Source organism: Urocitellus parryii, chromosome 11 (genome assembly GCF_045843805.1).
Source record: "Urocitellus parryii isolate mUroPar1 chromosome 11, mUroPar1.hap1, whole genome shotgun sequence".
NCBI classification, from domain to species: domain Eukaryota; kingdom Metazoa; phylum Chordata; class Mammalia; order Rodentia; family Sciuridae; genus Urocitellus; species Urocitellus parryii.
The window spans coordinates 82,968,102-82,988,633 of record NC_135541.1 but is presented as its reverse complement, the minus strand read 5'-3'; the positions used below and the strand labels follow the sequence as shown (position 1 = coordinate 82,988,633).

General features: G+C 39.6%; 2 pseudogenes; both read right to left on the bottom strand.

Moving 5' to 3' along the window:
- LOC144249315 (rho GTPase-activating protein 29-like) overlaps positions 1-20,532 on the bottom strand; it is a 573,679-nt pseudogene that overhangs the window by 522,616 nt on the left and 30,531 nt on the right.
- On the bottom strand, positions 10,054-10,628 carry LOC144249127 (COMM domain-containing protein 2 pseudogene; annotated as a pseudogene).

The following is a 20,532-nucleotide window of genomic DNA, read 5'->3' as shown; positions in this document are numbered from 1 at the left end:
TTTTTTTTTTTAAACAGGAACTCCTTTATTCCTTGGTAATTGCAAATTTAATTCATTCTTATTTTAATTCATTCTTTTTTATATACTGAAAAAAGAATATTCAAAAAATAAACATGAGATGTAATTTATTAACTGAGAAAACATGGAGATGGCAGAGTTAGAGAACTAAAGTGATTTCTGCCCTGAAAAGACTGCATCTCTTCTCTTCCCACAATGACAGATCAGAGCCAAAATGTCCAAGTAAAGGCAAAGTCCGTTGAGTGGTGCTTGTAAGATGAAATGTTTTTCTACATCCTAGTAGAAGGGATAGTTATAAACACATTCATTACAAGGAAACAAGGTAATGTCTTATTTATACAACAATCCAAATTTCAGCTATCCAGTTACGTGGAGCAGAGCCACAAACCCTCAAAGAAGTGATTCTGGCCTCAAAGGTTCAAGAACAACTTTGATGAAGCTCAACCCTCTAATTTTTCAGGTGAGAAAAGAGAAGCACAGAAATGTCAGTATGATTGAACCACACCTTAATTAGCTCCAGGTGGGCATTGTAAAGGCTTCTGGGGGCATCAGAAACCATCCCTGTAGTGATGAAAGCCTTGTGTGAGAGGAGAAGAGAACACAGGTATGGGATTCAGAGAATATCCTGGACAGAGCTCCAAGGTGACTCCTTGATTCCCTCCTCCTGTGTGCTAACACTGTTCAGGCCTTGCCTTTGGGGTGCAATGTGGTGATCACAAAGGGGTGCCACTTCTGCTGAATGATCATGTGCCACATCTGATGGACTTTGTGTATGACAATAATCTCAAAATCATATTTCCTACTGATGTTGCAAATACCTTATTTTGGGTAAGCACAGTTTCTTATGTTCACGTAACAATAAAATCACCTTTCAGCACATCTCTCAGAACATGCCCTACTGCTAAGGGATGACTGACTTGTATTTGGGAATAGCCCTGGGTCTGGGGTAAGGTAGCCTGGGAGCCATTGCTGACGTGGCCACTTGTGAAGTACATTGTCTGGACTGGGTTTCTGATTTCTTTTTATAAAAAAAGGGGAAGATAAGACCTATTTCTTAGGGTTTCTTTGATAGTAAATAAAGTGATGCATATAAAAATCTGTTGTGTACCTGAGGTATTGTGAGATTTACACAGTTAGGCCATTCAACATCTTCTTGACTATAAAGTTCTTTGTGCACAGTGAACATTCAGTGAAAATCTTAAAAGTCCTTTGATAGAAAATCCTTTCTATCAAAGGACAGAAACAAGCCACTAATTTTGATGTATATAGACCACATGAACATGAAGCCAGAGTGGTCACAAGGCACATTGAAGGTCACCCCAGAAGCTTTCAGGCAGCACTAGACTTGTTTGTTTAGTTCTGCAAGATTCAGGTTCTTTCAGGTCTTTTCACATTTCTTACTTCGAGAAGCCCTGGGCTCACTCCCAAGTGTATGTGGTTCTTTTCTCATGTCGATTTGTATTTTTGCCTCTAGAAATTTGTCTGAAGGATGTCAGTGTCAAAGCAAGAAGGAGACCTGCTTACACAGCCTCAGATATGGAAATGAGGACCAAAACAAGCTCACACTGTGGATTCAAAGCTGCCAGGACCTCAGACTCATGGGGATCTGCTGCTCTTCCTCTGGTGGCTCAGCTCCCCCCTTACGTCTCCCACCCATCTCCAACCATACTCAGTGGCTCAGTTCCCCAAATCTCTTCTTCTACCTGTAGACTGTCTCTCTGAGCTCTATCTGGAATGCTCCTCAGTGATGCTGTTGCCCCCATCTGTCATGTTAAATGAATAGGAGTCCTGATCAGAGACTGTGGTCATGCTTTGAATTCCTGTATAACAAATAGCCACCCAATGTAGTTCAAAAACAAACTGGAAACTAAACTCAGTAGTATAAGGAAGCAGCCAAGTCTCAGCCAATCACACATAGCTGAGCTTCAGCCAATCACAAGCTGCCTAGCACCAGACCATGCATGACCAGGCAAGGCAAACTCCTGGCTCTCAACATGGGAGCCCTGAATGTACTCAACTTCCCAGCTTGATCTGGAAATGCCCACCATCTACAGAGCAGAGCTCTCCAGCCTTCTCCTGGTTCTGAGAACTGCCTGCTTCAGAAATATTCAGGAATATTATTTGTTCAAATAAACTGTTCAATTTAACTTCCACAACTTTCCTGTTAACCTCTTAACACACCTCCCTTTCAAAGTGCACTCTGAAGTCAATGATGACCTCCACATTGCTGTGAAATCCATTGGAAATTCTTGGCCTCATGTGATCGAACCCATGAATGGCATTTATTGGATAGTGTTAAGACCACAAAGGAGGGGTCAAGCCCCAGACCCCTCTTAGTGAGAAACTAATGTAACTCCATTTTTAAAAATAAATAAATAACAGCAGCTTCTACTTCAAGGCCTGTCCTAAGGAAGAGGGCGTGACCCTTGTCTTTGGAAAAACCCACAGAACACTCCTAAGCACATACCCACCCTGCTGAGTTGTTTGTCTGTAAATAACAGGAGAGGTCTGTGCCACCAGGTGTTCCTGACTCAGTTAGGCTAGGTGAGGACCCATAGCAACCCCCCTAACAACCTTCAATCAGCATGAAACAGGGAAAATACCTGGAATGCCAGATGATACCCAAGTAGTTTATGGTGGTTGATAACATGTTGGGAAACCATGTAGTATAGCACATATACCCCCTCATGGCCTAAACCAATCAGTTCAAACAAATCCCCCTTTTGTATTAACCAATCACCCCTACCAACTTGTTCCCGCCATTGAATGTGCTAATGATATACCTAGCCTAGTTATCTCATTAGATTAGAAGCCATCTTGTCACAAGTTATGAAGGATTCATTTCTGTTTTCTGTAAAAATATCAGGATGTCTGTATGGCCTGGCCATTAGTTGATGTTGTAAAGCTGATTGGAATGCCTGCCCGTGCCCTGAACTCACCCAGGTCCGGTTTTCCCTGACCATATAACAACCCTTTCCTAAACCTTAGTGACGCCTCATAAATTCTGGCCCTCCCTGGCCAGATAACAACCCTCTCTGAGTCTCTAAGATCTCCATAAATTCTGATGCTGGGGCCAGCAAAAATGTAAACTTGTGTTATGCTCTTCAGAATGTTGTTATCTGTAACCCCGCCTTTGTGTAACTTTTTGGGCTATAAAACTGGGCCACAAAGAAGCCTCGGGGCTGTCCTTGGCTCCCACGATTTTGAGGGGCAAGGAAGCCTGGCCGGTCGAAATAATAAGCTTGCTTTAATTTGATTTTAATTGGAGTCAGTGGTCTTTTCTTGCGTCGTGGTCTAACAATAATCAATGTTGAGAGTTGTTGTTTGACTTTCCCGTGGTATGAAATGATTTGCTGTGTGATGTTGTGATGCATACAGTATCCCCCCAAAACTTATAAAATCTCACTGAACAAAGGACCGGGACTCACTCCTGCATTGGGAATGGTTGTGAGTCCAGGCTTGAGCTTGCAATAAAGACTCTTGTGTGATTTCATTGGATTTGGTGCCTGGAGATCAACTGGGGTCCCATGAATCTGGCATAACATTAGCAGTTTTAAGATCTCTTAGCTCATTCAAGAGCTCAGAATGACACTCTTGTCCTGCTTCTTTCCAACCCAAATGGCTGTGCAATCTTAGGTAAAAGGCAACTTCTTTGCTGTTTTCCTAACCTCCTAAGTCAGTTTGCCTTGGGGCTCAATTCTTGAGCTCCCTGTGTAGATCTTTCCCTGAGGCATTGTTCAGTCTCCTGACCTCACATGCAAAGTCTAAAACAATAACTCCACGCCCAGATTCTTTTTCTAGCCCTGTTTTTCCTCTCAGTCTTTCTTTTATGAAGTATTTTACATCCTCTGATCATGACAGAAAATATTCAATAGGAAATATCACAATTGTCTTATTTTGTAGATGAGGAAACTGAGGTACAGAGAGTAAGAAAGCTGAGTGTGAAGTCAAGTGAGAGCCCCAGGTCTGTATTCTTAACTAATGTACCAATCCACCCAATATGGCCAGTGAATGTCTTAGGAGAGGCAGTGATTAATTCTTTTTAGTTGCTGAGAAGTGATTTTTCTCTCCTCTGCACCACCGCCCATTTGTTGGCTTTGTCCATTCAGGAAATAATTAATCAATGTTCATGTGTGTTTTGTGGAGCTTGCATTTGGACTGCAATTTTTAGTCTCCAGGATGATCTTGTTTTTTCAGAGAAATTATTATAATTATTTTATTTTATTTTATTATTATTAATCTCTTTTTTTAGCTTCTCATTTTTTAAAATTTATTTTTATTGACTTTTTAAAAAATAAATGACAGCAGAATGCATTACAATTCTTATTATATGTATACAGCATAATTTTTCATATCTCTGTTTGTATATAAAGCATGTTGACACCAATTCATGTCTTCATACATGTACTTTGGATAATGATGTCCATCACATTCCACCATCCTTGCTAACCCTTGCCCCTTCCCTTTCCCCCCCACCCCTCTGCCCTATCTAGAATTCATCTATTTCTAGGATGATCTTACTGTATTTTTCCAACAGATCCTAGGGTAGGTAGGACAGGAATTGTGAGTTTTTCTGTCATTTCCATTCTAGGAGGTGTCTGAATCGGCTTGTTATTCCTCGACACTCTCAGGAGCTGCAGGTATCTAAGGAGAGGCCTGGGCACTCTACTTCTCCATTTCTCATCATGGTCCACCCCTCTATCCTGTAAACCCTCACCAAAGACCCTCAGATCATCTCTTGTTTTGCATTCTCCATGCCTGTCCCAGGACAACCAGAACTTTGGAAGGTCCCATTCCAGATCATGGGCAGATCTCTTCCTGAGAAGCTGCCTCCATCAACCTCTCTCACTCTGATATGTGTCCTCTCTGCCTCAAAGAAACAAAATCTAACAGCAAATGATGCGCACACTCCCCCCTGACAGGCTGAGTTGGGGCTAGAAGCTGGGTCCATTGAGAGTCCTTGGGGGCATTTCCAGGAAGGTCTCCTGGAGCAGGGTCCCTGATCTGTGACAATCTCAGATGTTGCTTTACCATGCAAGATATGGCTTGCAGCCTTCTCGCTTAGATAGCTGGATTATTATTCCATTTTTTATTTTTAGAGCCAGAGTAGACATGATCAATGTAATTTCAATGCTCTGATCATAAACCTCCATGTTAATAATTCCCCTTTAAATTGAGTATTTATGAGTCCTTTAAGAACCACGTGGATATTGTATCTTAAGGTCCCAAAGTCATTTAGCTATAAAGTATTGAATATTCTCTTAGACTTTTTTCCTTGGTGTGGACTTGATTATTTCTAATGATCATAAATGCCCCTCTAACATTTCAGACATGCACTGTTATAGTAATGCCATCAGCCAGAATTGAAGCAGGGTACAGAGTCACCCCTGTGTCCCCAGCCCAGTGCTGAGAGGTGTAACGACCTTCAGACCTTTTATTGTACAGGAGAGAGGGTGAGGAGGATACTGTGTGAGGGGTCGGATCTTATTGGATATTTCTGTCTTACCTTCTGGAAACCTGTCTTACCTTCTGGCCTCCCATTGAACTCCGTGAGCAGTGCCTGGTGATATCTCTGAAGCCAGTTCCTTATAAACATATTTAAAAGTGGTATGCAGCGTGGTCCCCAAAACAATGTGAGCTCATCCTTACCTTCAGAGGTCAGGACAGTTGAATTTTGCCAGGCTGCCATGCAGCCGTCACTACAACCTGGTGCGACTCAGACTCGCTACTGTGCTGGAGCCAGGCCCAGGCTCTCATCCCTACTACTCCTGACACCTCCTGACATGCCTGTCTTCACACAGCTCTTCTCGCAGACTGAGCAGCTGCAGATACTGGTGCTGAGTCCATCAGAAGGTGCAGGCTGCCAAAGCACAGTTACAGGGAGGCGAGAGGCAGGCAACCTCTGACTGGGCTCTGACCTTTTCTGTTCTGAGCTCTATTCCAGAGCCAGTGACCTGACAGAGCAGCGGCCCAGGCAACCATCTTCTCCTCATGTGATCTCACAAACCAGAGATGCTTTTCCTCTACTCCCAACTCCCTTAAAAAATCCTGATGTATTTCTGAGCTTAATTTGGCAAACATTTGTGCCTGGGGGCTGCGGGCAGCCTGGACCCAGCACTTGCAGCCCTTCAACCGGGTACCTGTCCATGCGCTGTCTAGTCAAGCTGCAGCTCTTGGTTTCCCATCCCCTGGATTATTCCTCCTCCATCCTAAGAAACTCAAATAAATCATCAGCCAGGAGGAGATGGGAAGTCCATACTAAGAAAGCAGAAAAGAGTGAAAGGAAGTCTTTAAGCTTCATCCTGCCTCCAGAAAAGGAGGAGAAATTGGAAGATTTGAACTGCAAGTTAGATTTAGAAATTTTGCCCTTCAGTTTCTTTTCAAATAAAATGTGATAATCTCCAAAAGACCTTTTATTAAAGTCATAATAACTAGGCTTTCTATAACTATGTCATGAATTAATGAAAGATTAAATTTTTAATTTGCTTTTAAATCATCATTAAGTTTATTAATATTAAAATTACTCTGCCCATGAATACCATTTAGATGGTTTGCTGTGACACTGTGAACTAAGGGGAAAAATGTTATTTGCTAATGACTTTAGGTGAAAATTCAATAGATCCTCACTTTTTATTTAAAAACAGATAAAATAAAACCAAGAAGATGTTCATGGGACTACACCAGCATTGTGGAAACCTGAAGACAGAGGTGAGTGCAACTGGCCCCGTGGAACAACTCATGAGAAGTCTTTGGGTTTAATAGTAACCATCAATCCTGCTCTCTAGAACAGCTGTGCCACCAACAGACATGGCACAAGGAACCAAATAATGAGAAGCAAAGTTTCCTGAACAGCCCTCTGGGAGAAAATGCACAGATCACACATTGCATTTATTTAAAAAAAAATTTTTTTGGAGTAAGTATACCAGGGATTGATCTCAGGGTCAGTCAACTACTAAGCCACATCCCAGCCCTTTTTTGTATTTTATTTAGAGACAGGGTCTCACTCAGTTGCTTAGCATCTCACTTTTGCTGAGGCTGGCTTTGAACTCAGGATCCTTCTGCCTCAACCTCCTGATCTGATGGGATTACAGGAATATGTCACCATGCCCATAATCACTCATTGCTTTTAACTTTCTCTCAAGCCATCCAATGATTAACAAATATTTTTCTGCAGCAATGAGTTCCCAGGTGCTGCAGAGCTGGCACATCAAAGGGCCAGGGGTTCCAATCTGCTCACCATCACTACTTATCACAAACTACCTAATCACCAGCTTGAAATCCTGAGTCCCACCAGACACCCCTGAGCATCTTTCCCTCTTGGCCTCCACACCCCACAGTCAGCACATTTGCTCCCAAAGGCCTCACCTTTCTCCAAAGCCACCAAGACGGGCATCCAACTGCCAGCCTGTCCTCTTGCTCATCTGTCCTCTACCCTCTGCCCTGTACTCTTTGTACAAAGCATATCTGGTTGTGCTCTTCACTTGCTTGAAACTAAATTTAAATCAGGGCTCAGACACCTGCAGCCTGAGAGCATCCTGTCTCGCAGGGAGTCCCAGACCTGCAACGAGAACCCCTTGGTGAGCCTTCAGATATGTCCTTTCCTAAATTCATTCTAAGGCCAATAAATGGGGATGTCGGGGGTGAGATCCAGGCACTAAGAACTTCCCAGGTGACTCCAGGGACAGCCAAGATTCCACAGTTCTGTTCTCTGGTCAGATGACTGAAAAATGAGCACAGGTGTGGGAAAGTGCCTCTCCTCAGCATGTGGCCTTTGTTTTCCTCTTCCACCTCCATCCACTGCCACCAGAAATCCATGCACATCATTGAAACATTGATTACTAATTTTCCTATGTTTCAAAAGATAACAGATGCCAAAGATTCAATTGCCCATAACTCACATTGATAACACACTTACATTGTCCATACTGGCCTGCTTTTATTAAGTTTTTAGTTATTTCTCATAAACCTACCTTGAAAATTCAAGTGTAACAACTTTCATGGAAGTGTACGCTTTCCCCCTGCCTCTTTCCACCTTTAGGAGTCCTTATTCTCTCGCTTTTTTGAAGTTTTATTGCAGCTGTTAGTATTCCTAACATTATATGTGTATGTGTATGTGTTTGTGTGTGTGTACAAATGCATATAAATGTATAATATTTTAGTGATCCTTTAATTTAACAAAAATATTCTGTTGAATGTATCTGCATTCTGTGTAGTCTGGGAAGAGATAAGGAGAGAGAGAATGGGAGAGAGATTAGTTTTTATGTGTTGTTTCATATTATGGGAGCAGACAATCTGAAATCCATGGCACTTGTCAGCAGGCTGGAAATTTAGGAAAAAGTAGATGCTGCAGTCTCAAGTCAATTCCATAAGTTAGCAGCTTGGAAACTCAGATGAGTCTTCTATGTTGCAGCCTTGAGAAGAATTCTTTCTGCTTTAGGAACCTCAGTTATTGCTCTTAAGGCTGTCAACTGATTAGATGAGGCCCACCTACACTATAAAGGGTAGCCTATGTTACTCAAAGTCAATGTTAATCACAGCTAAGAAGTATTTTTCCACATCTAGACTGATGCTTAACCAAACAACCTGGGACCATAACCTTGCCAGCTGGACACAAAAAAATAGCCATCAAAGAGTGGTGGTCCTTAAACTCACCCACTGTGCTCACTGGTTTTGACTGGAGCCAGCCTGTGGATGTACCTGGTTGCCTTGCTCACTCTCTTGCTTATGCACTTTTGAGAGGTCTTCAGGTTTTTGCTGCTCAGAACCTCATTGCTATGAGCTTTAGGCACAGGCCTCCTTTGTGTGGGACTCTTTGTAGTATATGTTCTGGGAATGTGGCTGCTGGTCACAGGGCATATGAGAGGTCAGTCCAGAGGTCACACCCAGCTCTCTTCCTAGAAGTAGCATCAGTTGCCACAGTGTCGATCACATGTGAGATGTCCTTGGTCTAGTCTCCTTGAAGGTGTCCAGGCACTTTCTCATGATCTCTTAGTTGTTGGCAATAAAACTTTCAGAAGCTATTTCATTATGAGGTCTGTATTTATTGCCATTGATAATGTTACATTCCTTTTCTGTGTTTGATAGTCATTTGTATTCCTTTGTAAAATTTCCAGTCATATATTTTGGTCATTTTTAACTAGATTAATTATATTTTCTTACCAATTTGTAGGTTATATTTACATATTTTTAATTTTCAAGTGTGTTAGTTATATTGAAACTATCAGTTATATTGAAAATATATTCTTAAATTTCTAAACATTTTTAGTTTAAGACATCTTTCTTCCCCCAGATAATCAAGCATTGATTACATTATTCTTGTATGCATTATTTATAAATGTAAATGACAATGTGTCTCTTAGTTGCTTTGGGTATATGGAAAAAATTAATGCTTGTGAAAATATTATTAACAATCACACAAAATTGAGTACTACTTAAGTCAATGAACCATAAGTCAAACTTCAGCAATATGGTAAAAACTACTTATCTTTACATTCAAAGAAAAATGCATGAACTTCCTATAACAATATGGGCATATAATTTAAAAAACTCATACTCACTTTACATTATTCTGTAGCTGGTAACATCATGAGATGCTTTTAAAAGTCAGAAATATTGTACTATTTTGAAATACTCTCAATAGGAAATGAATTAGCTGTAAATTTTATTCTCAAAATTGATCAATAAGGAAGAAAATACTAGTTAGGCACACAAGGTGTATCAATACAGGGTATTACTCATATATTCAGTAGATATGAACAGTATAGAATCAATTCTAGTTGATTCAATCCTGTTTACACATTTAATATTAAATATTACATTTTAATCTGTCAAGAAGCTGACCACATTTAGCACCAGAAAACGAACTTGAATTTAGCTTCTGATTATGACCTCAATATCCTGGAATAGGAAAAGGAATTTCATGGAATCTAGATGCATTTATCAACACCAAATAATAAAAATTAATTCTGCAAAGTAATTCCTGAATGTCATCCATTCACAAATGAGTCAAAGGTATTAGGACCTTAACACTTGGTACTACTTGATGTTGTGAATTACTCTCCTACAGTGGTTTGTTTTCATCTCCTCCAAAGATTGTTACAGTTGCTGAACTAAATGAAGGAGGGTGGCTGAGTCTGTCTGCAGAACTTTGGTGTTATGTTCTCCATTCTGATTTAGGTGTAGTTTTATAGTCACTGCTGGCTGAATCTGTTGCCTGAGACTTCTGCTTGCAAGCTGTACATCTAGTCATCACTCAAGGCTGTGGTAACTGGGAAGGCTGGGTGCCAATTCACCCAGAATAGTCCTGAACTCTTTTCTGTTGTCCAGGTAAAGCTTAAGCAATAATTTGTTCAGTTCTTCAGAGAATCCCAAAACAAAAACAGAGTCTTGGAAATCCATTTCAGTAATCCATGAGCTTGGAGCTCTCGGTGAGCAGGTAGGTCAACCCTTCCACACCATGCTGGACAATGTTGCTGCTCACGTTGAGCTTCCTGGTGGCATCCTCGTAGACCTTGGGGATGGTCCCTCACCTCAGGAACTCCATCCAATCCACCCAAACTCCACCACCACTTCGGCAGGAAGGCCAGGTGCTCCTTATGCTCTTCCGACAAAGTTCAGCAGCATCTTTGCTGGGCACCCTTTTTCACCCAGCAGCACCCTGGTCTTCCTGTTTAAGACATCTTTGGACATACAGATGTCTTTAATTTTTTAAAAAATATATCTTTTAGTTATAGTTGGACACAATACTTTTATTTTATTTATTTATTTTTATGTGGTGCTGAAAATCAAACCCAGCACCTTGCACATGGTAGACAAGCACTCCACCACTGAGCTCCAGCCCCAGCCCCAGATGTTTTTAATTTTATGTGCTCAAATTACTAATCTTTTCTCATGTGATCATTTGTTTTCATGCGTGCATTCTTAGGAAATATTTTGTAAGATCAAGTTTTAAAAGCTATCCACAATATTTTGCACTAATCATTTTAAAATTTCCTTTTAAAATATTAACATGGTTAATACATCTAGAGTTGACAATGCATATGGAATGATGTGGGAATGCAAGTGTGTATTTTATTTGTGGAATGTCAATTCTCCAGTCCCATTTGTTAACTAATTATCTCTTTTCCTACTTCTCTATGATGCCATCTCCATCATGAATCCAAGTTATCCATGTGGACAGTTCTGATTCTGGGATTCTTAAGAATGTGTTGATAAACTTGTGTTTTTATTCTATTGATAAATTATTCTTGCTACATCAGTTGAGAATGTTTCTTTCCACTACAGAGTAAAAATAAAAAATATGATCATAAGACATCCAGGTGTATAGAAGGGTAATAATAGTAACCTGTGTGATAGAGCTTTCATTGGGAAAAATATATGTTGGACATAATTTTTTTTAATGTGGTAGTATCAGAACACTGCTTATAGAACCCTCTCAACACTAAGTAGCCATGAAGCAGAGACCTGTCCCCTACAGATGGACAGCTCTCTTTCTTTCATGACATCTATTCTGACCCTATGAAAAGTCTACCCAAGTAAAATAATTGCCACTTACTCAGTATTGTAAAGAGAGTTGTGAGAGACTCTGAGTCTAATAGAAGAAAAAATAGGCCTTAATCTTCACCATGTGGGATTAGACCCCAACTTCCTTAATAAGACTCTTACTGTACAAGAATTAAAACCAAGAATCAATAAATGGGATGGAATCAAACTAAAAAGTTTCTTTTCAGAAAAAAAAAAAAAAAAAAAAAATCTGTGAGGTGAACAGAGAGCCTACATCCTGGGAGCAAATCTTTACACCTTACATATCAGATAGTGCTCTAATCTCTTGGGTACATAAAGAACTCAAAAAGCTAAACACAGAAAAATCAAATAACCCAATCAACAAATGGGCTAAAGACCTGAACAGACACTTCTCAGAAGAGGATATACAATCAATCAATAAATATAAGAAAAAATGCTCATCATCTCTAGCAATCAGAGAAATGCAAATCAAAACTACTCTAAGATATCATCTCACTCCAGTCAGAATGGCAGCTATTATGAAGACAAACAACAATAAGTGTTGGTGAGGATGTGGGAAAAAGGTACACTCATACATTGCTGGTGGGACTGCAAATTGGTGCAGCCAAAATAGAAAACAGTATGGAGGTATGGAACCACCATTTGACCCAGCTATTCCTCTCCTCAGACTATATCCAAAGGACTTAAAAACAGGATACTACAGGGACACAGCCACATCAATGTTTATAGCAGCACAATTCACAATAGCTAAAGGAGGGGAAGGCAGGGATGTGGGGATAGGAAAGATAGAAGAATGAAATAGAAGTGAGTGAACCTGATGTCCTTCAGTGGATTAATGGATAAAAAAATGTGGCATATATACACAAAGGAATTTTACTCAGCATTAAAAAAGAACAATACCATGGCATTTGCATGTAAATGGATGGCGCTGGAGAAGATAATACTAAGTGAAGTTAGTCAATCCCCCCAAAACAAATACTGAATGTTTTTTCTGATATAAGAAAGTTGACTCTTGTTGGGGTTGGGAGGGAGAGAATGGGAGAAATAGAGTAGAGGGGTGGGAGAGAAAGGGAGGGGGCAGGGGATTAGCAAGGATGGTGAAATTTTATTTATTAAGACTTGAATTGGGTGTCAACATACTTTATATACAAACAGAAATACAAAAATTGTGGTATATATGTGTATTAAAAATATAGCATTACCTTAGGTAGAGGGAAGTGAAAGGAGGGGAAGGCAGGGGATATGGGGATAAGAAAGATAGTAGAATGAAGCAGACATTATTACTTTATATATATGTGACTGTATGACAAATGTGATTCTAAAATATGTACACTCAGAAAAAGAGAAATTATATCCCATCTACGTATGATATATCAAAGTATATAGGTGCATTCTACTGTCATGTATAACTAATTAAAACAAATTAAAAATTAAGAAAACGAGAGAATTGTGGCTTTGACCAATAGCGTTGCCCCTGCATCTGCCAAAAGAGCAAGAGTGCATGGCTCTCGGAAAACTCCCTCTGCTGAGAAGCCTTGGTTACTTCAGTCTGGTCCTCACAACTAACCTATTACACTGTTACCGAGAAAGCCTAATGTGTGCATGGGAGTGGGTATGTCATGAGGAATAGAACATTCAGACATTTAGATTGTATATTGCTTCCATTCTGCATTCTTCTTGCACACTACCCTAGTGTGTAATTTTGCAATGAATTTCCTCTTGTATTTTACTGAACATTTTTTGTTGAGGGCCACAACCAAGTCGGGATGACACATGGCATTTTGCTAGAAGGCAGTCATTGAGAGGTGAATCCAGCAAGCCATTGAGATGATGATGGTTATGTTAAGCTGTGTATTCAATTGTATATAGACCTTTACTGTCCCGCAATAGGGCTTCTCTTGCTGCCTAGGGCACCCTGTACTTTGGAGTTCCCATGGAGTTCTCACCTTCTGAGAGAGTGGGGGCAGAGCCAGGTGGAGAGCTGAGAGAGTTCCCGGGGAGTGTGCGTGGAGTGCTGGTGGAATTCGGGCAATAAAGTTTTCTGTTTGAAGATACAAGTGCGTTGTGGCTGCTTGGTGATTTGTGCCCAGCCAGACTGCGGCAATTTTCAAATTCTTCAAAAACTCTCTGATTCTAGAATGCCCAGTTGTTTTGTGAGCCTCTGTGTTTTCATGCAAAATGAAATGTCTAATTAATAGGAGGTTGCTGTTACATCAAAGTAATTTTGTACTTAATGTAATTTCTACGTCTGCACCAGCATTATACTATTTTAATCAGAACAACTTTATAATGGCATTTGCTTAATTTATAATAATAATAGCTTAATAATTAATTGATAGGCCAGACCCACTCCAGGTTCCTCTTTAGATTTCATGGTGTTTTAGCCTTCAAAATACTTGGGAGGGGGAAGGATGTACTGGGGATTGAATTTATGGGCACTCTACCATGGAGCCACATCCCCAGGCTATTTTGTATTTTATTTCAGAGATACGCTCTCACTGAATTGTTTAGTGCCTGCTTTTGCAGTGGCTAGCATTCAACTCATGATCCTCCTGTCTCTGCCTCCTGAGCTGCAGGCATTACATGTGTGCACCACCGCAACTGGCTACCTTAAAAATTCTTTTAAAAATGACCTAGACTAAATCTTATATTGACAAATGTAGTATATGCCTTTATATATTTATGTTCTTTTGAATGTACCCTAATAAAATTTTATAATTTGTCTATATAAGTCTTAAGTCTATTATTTGATTATTTGGGTAATTTCAGTCTCTGATACTATTATAAATAGTACATCCTGTTCAATCACAATTTCTAATTATTTGCCACTGGAATATAACACTTTAATTTTAATTTTATACCTCAAGCTTTTATTCAGGAACCTTGACAATTTCTATAGGTATTTCCAATAATCTTTCTGGAGATTACATTTTTTTTTCAAAATATAAACAGTTTGGGTTGGGGATGTGGCTCAAGTGGTAGAGCACTCGCCTGTCATGTGGGAGGCACTGGGTTCGATCCTCAGCACCACATTAAAAAAATAAAGATATTGGGTCCATCTAAAATTTAAAAAATTAAAAAATAATATTAAAAAAATAGTCATCACCTGAAAATAATGCAAGTTTAAGCTTTCTATATTTTCGTATTCCATTCTTCTACTTTCTTTTATTCTCACTATATTTTACTCATGAGGGTCTCCAATACAAATTTGATTAAACATGGTGATACTGGGTATGATTATTCTGATTTTAAAGTAAAAATTTCTAGGGAGGAGAGATGCTAGCAAGAAGTCTGACTAGAAGTCCTACCATCCTTCCTCCCACAAAGACAACTCCCAAAAATAAGCAATGCATTTTGGTGAGGGTAAGTGAAGAGAGCCTCAGAGCACATCTAAGGATCAGCAGAAGCCAGATAGAGCATGGGAACCTGGGATGTTCACACAGAGTATAGGACACACTTAATGTCTGACACGCCATCAACTGCCGCAGTCTGGCTGGGCACAAATCACGAGCCACTGAAGCAGGAACAAACTTTATTTTTTGTACTGCAAGAAAAAACCTCACACACGCTCCTGGGGAATCCTCCCGAAAAGCCACGAGGCTCCTGCAGGAACCCCCAGCCGGAAATATCTCCCCGGGAAATCCCTCCTCCTGCACTTCGCCAACCAATGGGAACTCCCGGGGAATTCCCGCGAGAACTAAAAATAGCACAAGAACTCAAAAATAGCGCTAGAACTCAAAAGTAGCGGCAGAGGCGGATATTAACGCCTTGCCTGTCAATCAATACTGTTGGCAAAATGCCAGGGGCCATACAGACGCGGCTGTGGCTCTCAGCATCTCCCCCCTTCTGTTTAATTAAACAAGAAGTAATGTGGCTTAGGGACTGTGCCTGTTAGGTAGTCCAATTCAACATATGGTCCTTACCCATCATCGGATGAACTGACCTCTAGGCGTCAGCCTCCTGTCTTAGGTTGGTACCACTGCAATCGGATCATACCCGTCACTGACTACCGGTCCAGCATACAGCCATACTTGTGGATAGGCCTTTGCACCAGTGGGGGGTGAGGTTCTTTGCCTCACCTCTGTTGGCCCCCAAATTTGGCCTTGGTGCCAGTGGGGGGGGTGAGGTTCTTTGCCTCACCTCTGTTGGCCCCCAAATTTTAGACCATCACTAGTAGAAGGGAGGAGGATGAAAAATGCCATGATATCAAGCCAATTGAGGGCTCCTTTGAAAAATTGTACCACTGGTGACACCATCAGCAAAAATACTCCAGCACTACCACAATTCGCTGCACCAACAGATAGTTCACAATGCATACAAGTGATACATAGTCCAGGCAAGTTCTCCAAGCAGTTCAAAGTAGAGGAATCTGTCAATATGTCCATTTCCTCCCAAAGTAAATTGACTCCTTGATTGAGCATTACTTGTTGAGTTATTATTCACTGATGCATCAGTTTATACAGTTTGTTGCGATAACTACTGAAGAAGCTGTAGTTTGGTTTTATCTTTGTCTTCACCGGCACTGGGATGAAGATAGGAATTCTGGTAATGATGCTAGGAAAAAAATTATGTAACATTCCAACAGGCATTAAGAAAACAATTTTTTGAACAATTTACATTATCCTGAACAGAATTATTAAATATAATGAGAAGGAAAGGTGAAAGCAAACAAACAGATCTGTTAACCTCCTTATTTGTTCACATAATAAAACAATTTTCAACAGCTGTTTACCCAATCTAAATTAAACCATTAAAATCACGTGAATAAAAAAAATTCGGATCCATTTATTCATGAGTGCTCCTCATATAAGATATATGGACATACACACATACAGACATACAACACAAAACAGAAGTGTGCGCACATAACATACAACATATAAGACAATAGTAAAGGCCTTGTAGCTTTACCTAGGTGAAATCTCCATTGCAATGTTTAAAAACTCCACAGTCAAAAAATAAAACACAGTCAAAAACCAAAACTGATCAGAAGAACATTAACCTAGGTTTGTATGAGCTCAAAAAATAAAATAGAACTTTATGATGTGGGAAAAATGCAATAATAAAATAGATATTGAAAAAAGGCACCGTGGTTAATCACTGTCGCAGATGTAAGAATAGCCAAGCTGGAGCTCTGGATATCAGCTGTTATGGATTTCAGTCAAATCATCTTCTTTTTCTGTAGAAATTGTTTTGGTTAACCTCTCTGGAATCCAAATCGGCTGCTGTTCTCCCTGTGGGAACACACAAACGGAACCCCGACTCCAGACAATAAATGGGTCGGGACCTTTCCATTGTCCTCTTAGAATATCTTTCCAAAGTACCTTAGGCTTATGTACATTTTTCGGATACATATGTCTTTCCGCAGCACTAAGTCCTGATGAATCCAAATTTAGAAAGTTTAGAGTAAAAAGGGTTATTTTAAGTTTATCTTTGGGGGATATATACCCCTTTCCAATTCCCTCTTTTTGCTTTAATAAGTACGTTTTAATAGTTTGATGAGCTCTTTCAACTATGCCTTGTCCCTGTGGATTGTATGGGATTCCTGTTATATGAGTAATACCAAAAGATGAGCAAAATTGTTTAAAAGAGTTAGAAGTGTAACCAGGACCATTATCAGTTTTTAACTGTTTAGGAACACCCACAGTGGCAAAATTTTGTAAGCAATGAGCTATAACATCTTTAGTTTTTTCTCCGGCATGAAGGGAGCTCATAAAAAATCCAGAAGAAGTATCAACTGTAACATGTAAATATTTTAATTTTCCAAATTCTGGCAAGTGTGTGACATCCATCTGCCAAATATGGTTAGGTATCAGTCCTCTAGGATTGACTCCAAGATTAACTTGTGGTAAAAAGGTCACACAATTTTGTCATTGTTTTATTATATGCCTGGCTTGTTCCTTAGTTATTTTAAAATGCTTTTGTAAAGTATTAGCATTAACATGAAACCTTTTATGAAAATTTGTAGCTTCTTCTACAGTAGAAAAAATATGTATATCATGTGTAGTTTTATCTGCTAAATCATTGCCCAAACTAAGGGCTCCAGGCAATCCTGTATGTGCCCTGATATGTCCTATAAAGAATGGATCTTTTCTATCCCAGATTAGACTTTGTATAGTGGAAAACAAAGAGAAAACAGTAGAGGAAGGGGAAATCCTACCAGCATCTTCAAGGGATATTATAGCATTAACTATATACTGACTATCAGAAAATGAATTAAATACAGAATCTTTAAACATCACAAAAGCTTGTAAAACTGCATTAAGCTCTACCTTTGGAGCTGATTGTTTGGGTACTAAAAATGTAAAAGTTTGATCAGGGGTAACTACTGCTGCTTTACCATTATTTGACCCATCAGTGAATATATTTGGAGCATGCATGATAGGGGTTTTTCTTGACATTTTTGGAAAAACTACAGGATGCTTAGACCAAAAAGACAACAAAGGATTAGATGGTAAGTGATTATCAAATGAAACATTAGATTTAGACATGATTATTGCCCAAGTATTTAACTCATTAGCTAACTCATAAATTTGATCCATAGTATATGGAGTAATAATTTTATTGGGAGAAATTCCAAACACTCCCTTTGCTGCTTTTATTCCTTTGAGTATTAATTGTCCTACAGCCTCAGGATACCTAGTAAGAATAGTGTTAGGAGAATAAGATAAATGTATCCACAATAACGGACCATCTTGCCAAAATACTCCTGTAGGAATATTTTTTGTTGGTATTACAATAAATAATAAAGGCAAACTTATATCAATTCTATCCAAATGCATATTTTCCATATATGTTTCAATAATTTTTAATGCCTTTCTTGCTTCAGGAGTTAATATGCGGGGTGAATTTGGATCTGATGGACCTTTTAGGATATCAAATAAAGGTCCCAACTCTCCTGTTGGTATGCCTAGATAAGGCCTTATCCAATTTATGTCTCCTAATAACTTTTGAAAGTCGTTAAGTGATCTGAGTTGATCTACTCGTATTTGAATTTTTGGTGGACGGACCATGGTTGAGGATAATAGAACTCCTAAATAATTAATTGGAAAATTTAATTGTACTTTATCTATTGCTATCTCTAGATTATAATTTTTTAACAAATTTGTAAGTGTGGCATAACATTCCAACAATGTGTTTTTATCTTTGTGTGCTAACAATACATCATCCATATAGTGAAATATTTGTAGTTCAGGATTTTGATTTCTAAGTGGCTGGATTGCTTTATTAACATAAATTTGACCCATAGTTGGGCTGTTAGCCATCCCTTGAGGGAGCACTTTCCATTTATATCTCTGATCAGGACCTTCATGATTCAGTGCAGGGATAGTAAATGCAAAATGTGGACTATCCTCAGGATGAATTGGAATTGAAAAGAAACAATCTTTAATATCTATAGCTAAAACATACCAGGTTTTTGGTAAAGCGGACAATTGAGGAATCCCTGATTGAGCGGGTCCCATAATAACCATCTCATTATTAATGGCTCTTAAATCTTGTAATAATCTCCATTTACCAGATTTCTTTTTAATGACAAAAATGGGAGTATTATAGGGAGATACAGAAGGTTGTATATGTCCCTCCGCTAATTGTTGTTTGACCAGGTCATGGACTGCTTGTATCTTTTTTTTAGTCAGGGGCCACTGAGAAACCCATACCGGTCTATCTGATTTCCAAGTGATTTTTATTGCCTCAGTGACCCCTTCTGAAAACCCAGTCCATGTCTATTTATTCTTTGATCTATTTGTATTGGTGCTGCTATACCTTGTTCTTGGTTTTCTAATCTTTTTCCTTTCCTAAAACCTTGTCTAGCCATAATAGTGGGTGCATTTTGATTGATATTATTTGTTAATGTCAAACCTAATTGATCTAAGACATCTCGTCCCCATAAATTTACCGGAAGATGATCCAATACATATGGCTGTATAGTTCCTTCACATCCTTCAGGATCCTTCCAATCTAAGACCATTGCACTTCTATGGGGATTAGTTGCCACTCCTAGGCCTCGAAGCGTTTGAGTGGCTTGTTGTAATGGCCAATGTTTTGGCCATTCTTGACGAGATATGATGCTAAGGTCTGCACCTGTATCCAGTAGCCCATTAAATTCATGTCCTTGAATATTTAGTTTTAGCTTTGGGCGAGAATCTAAATTCAAAGACAGCATAGCCCAATCTACACCTGTGGAGCCTAAACCCCTGGAACCTCTTTCCATAGTACTACTGGAAAATTTATCATGTAGGCTGGATATTATTAAAAACTGTGCTATTCTATCTCCTGGTGAAATTACTGATATACCCTTTGGAGAACTAGCTATAATTTTTATTTCACCTTCATAATCAGGATCAATTACCCCGGGACTTATCATAAGTCCTTTTAGCGTAGAAGAACTGCGTCCTAACAATAAGCCTACTGTTCCTTGGGGAAGAGGTCCTTTTACTCCTGTGGGAATGATTTGAACTCCCATCTCTGGAGTTAGTACTGCTCTGGCAGAGGCACAGATGTCCAACCCTGCGCTCCCTCTGGTTCGTCTGATGAGAGATCTGATGGATAATGTGTCCTGGGTACTACCCTGATGGTGTTGCTGGGTTCCTCCATGGTTTCTCTGGGTTCCTCCAGTGCCCTGTACATTTGTGGTCGTGGGCCCCGGAGAATTGGGCCCCTCTGTCCGTTTTTTGGCAATGGAGCCTGATGCCTTTCTCCACGATATCGTGGGTAACCACCTGGTCCTTGTCCATTTTTTGATAATGGAGTACCCTCTATGGTGGTTTGAGAACGGCATTCATTAGCCCAGTGTCTCCCTCTACGGCATCGTGGGCAAATATCCGGAGTTCTATTCCTTTGATACCTAACTTTGTTAAACCTTCCTCCTATGGTGCAACTCCTTTTAAAATGTCCTGTGTGTTCACAATTGTAGCATGTTTTTGGCCTGGCATCTAAAGCCTGTTGTACTGCTGCCAAGACTTGTCCTTGTTCATTAATGTCTCTACATAA